The following is a 3,273-nucleotide window of genomic DNA, read 5'->3' on the forward strand; positions in this document are numbered from 1 at the left end:
GGTTAGCGCTTGAAGGTATATCTTTAGATCTTGCAATCGAATCTTTTTGTTTCTTGTTTAGCACTAGTTTACTTTATAAAAGAAAACTACAAAAAAATATGGAATTGAGTTTGCCTCATACGCTTCATCTTTTTAATATCTTTCGTGAGTATGATGGAAAGGAAAATTGTGCCAAAGTGTTAGAAGAATAATGCATTAAAATGTTTGGCACTAAATCTTTGTATGATGAGCATGAATGCAATGTTGTTAGTATGAATTCCTTGAATATCTATGATGCTAATGAGAAGCAAAGCCACAAGCTTGGGGAAGCTATGTTTGATGAAGATGATATTTTTTGTCCCCCAAGTTTTGATGAGCAAATTTATTATGATGAAAGCATGCCTCCTATTTATGATGATTATATTGATGAAAGTGGATTTGGAGAGGTCATGACTTTATTTTGTGATGAATCCACTATTTCGGAAGAGGTTCCAATTGATTATGAGAACAAATTTGCTATCTATGATGATTATTGTGATGACTTGTATACTATAAAGAATAATGATATCCATGAAACTTGTCATCATGATTTTAGTTTTGAATTGGATTATGCCTCACATTATAATTATTTTGTTGAGTTTGCTTCCACTATTATTCATGAGAAGAATTTTGCTTATGTGGTGAGTAATAAAATTTCTATGCTTGTAGATCATGAAAAGAATGATTTAGGTGCTGGTTATATTGTTGAATTCATTCATGATGCTAATGAAAATTATTATGAGGGAGGAACATATGCTTGTACGAATTGCAATAATATCAAGTTTCCTCTCTATGTGCTTAAACTTTTGAAGTTATGCTTGTTTTGCCCTCCTATGCTAGTTGATTATTGTTCCCATAAGTTGTTTGCTCACAAAATCCCTATGCATAGGAAGAGGGTTAGACTTAAATGTGCTAGTCGTATTCTTCATGATTCTCTCTTTATGTTTTAATTCTTATCTTTTATGTAAGCATCATTGAAATCATCATGCCTAGCTAGGGGCGTTAAACGATAGCGCTTGTTGGGAAGCAACCCAATTTTATTTTTATTCCTTGAATTTTGCTCCTGTTTAATAATAAATAATCCATCTATCCTCTGTTTATATGTGGTTTTATGCTTTTAATTAGTGTTTGTGCCAAGTAGAACCTTTGGGAAGACTTGGGGAAAGTCTTTGCGATCATGCTGTAAAAAACAGAAACTTTAGCGCTCACGAGAATTGCTTCCATTTTTATTGGAGAGTGTTATTTAGTTAATTCTTTTTGAAGATGATTAATAGATAAATTCCTCACGTCCAGCAATTTATTTTAGAATTTTTGGTGTTCCATAAGTATACGTTTGATCCAGATTACTACAGACGGTTCTGTTTTTGACAGATTCTGCTTTCTATGTGTTGTTTGCTTATTTTGATGAATCCATGAGTAGTATCGGAGGGTACGAACCATAGAGAAGTATGAATACAGTAGATATTTCACAAATATGAATTTAGAATCAGTTCACAACAATACCTAAGTGGTGATTTATTTTCTTATACTAACGGAGCTTATGAGTTTTCTATTAAGTTTTGTGTTATGAAGTTTTCAAGTTTTGGGTAAAGATTCGATGGACTATGGAATAGGGAGTGGCAAGAGCCTAAGCTTGGGGATGCCCAAGGCACCCCAAGGTAATATTAAAGGACAACCAAAAGCCTAAGCTTGGGGATTCCCCGGAAGGCATCCCCTCTTTCGTCTTCGTTCATCGGCAACTTTACTTGGAGCTATATTTTTATTCACCACATGATATGTGTTTTGCTTGGAGCATCAATTTATTTTATTTTTTGCTTTCTGTTTGAATAGAGTATCAAGATCTGAAATTCTTAAATGTTTGAGAGTCTTCACATAGTTGCATAATTATTCGACTACTCATTGATCTTCACTTATATCTTTTAGAGTAGTTTGTTGTTGCTCTAGTGCTTCACTTATATCTTTTTGAGCACAGTGGTGGTTTTATTTCATAGAAATAGATGAACTCTCATGCGTCACTTATATTATTTTGAGAGTCCTAAACAGCATGCTAATTTTCTTTGGTTATGAATTTAGTCCTAATATGATGGGCATCCAAGAGGGATATAATAAAAACTTTCATATAAAGTGCATTGAATACCATGAGAAGTTTGATACTTGATGATTGTTTTGAGATATGAGGATGGTAATATTAGAGTCATGCTAGTGAGTAGTTGTGAATTTGATAAATACTTGTGTTAAAGTTTGTGATTCCCGTAGCATGCACGTATGGTGAACCGTTATGTGATGAAGTCGGAGCACGATTTATTTATTGATTGTCTTCCTTATGAGTGGCGGTCGGGGATGAGCGATGGTCTTTTCCTACCAATCTATCCCCCTAGGAGCATGCGCGTAATACTTTGTTTCGATAACTAATAGATTTTTGCAATAAGTATGTGAGTTCTTTATGACTAATGTTGAGTCCATGGATTATACGCACTCTCACCCTTCCACCATTGCTAGCCTCTCTAGTACCGTGCAACTTTCGCCGGTACCATAAACCCACCATATACCTTCCTCAAAACAGCCACCATATCTACCTATTATGGCATTTTCATAGCCTTTCCGAGATATATTGCCATGCAACTTTCCACTGTTCCGTTTATTATGACACGCCCCATCTTTGTCATATTGCTATGCATGATCATGTAGTTGACATCGTATTTGTGGCAAAGCCACCGTTCATAATTCTTTCAGACATGTCACTCATGAGTCATTGCACATCCCGGTACACCGCCGGAGGCCTTCATATAGAGTCATATTTTGTTCTAAGTATCGAGCTGTAATTCTTGAGTTGTAAGTAAATAAAAGTGTGATGATCTTCATTATTAGAGCATTGTCCCAAGTGAGGAAAGGATGATGGAGACCGTGATTCCCCCACAAGTCAGGATGAGACTCCGAACGAAAAAAATAAATAAATAAAAGAGGCCAAAGAAGCCCAAACAAAAAAAAGAGAAGAAAAAAAGTGGCCATAAAGAAAGAGAAAGGCCCAAATAAAAAAATGAGAGAAAAAGAGAGAAGGGACAATGCTACTATCCTTTTACCACACTTGTGCTTCAAAGTAGCACCATGATCTTCATGATAGAGAGCCTCCTATGTTGTCACTTTCATATACTAGTGGGAATTTTACATTATAGAACTTAGCTTCTATATTCCAATGATGGGCTTCCTCAAAATTGCCCTAGGTCTTCATGAGCAAGCAAGTTGGATGCACACCCA

Source organism: Triticum urartu, chromosome 3 (assembly GCF_003073215.2).
Source record: "Triticum urartu cultivar G1812 chromosome 3, Tu2.1, whole genome shotgun sequence".
Lineage (NCBI taxonomy): Eukaryota > Viridiplantae > Streptophyta > Magnoliopsida > Poales > Poaceae > Triticum > Triticum urartu.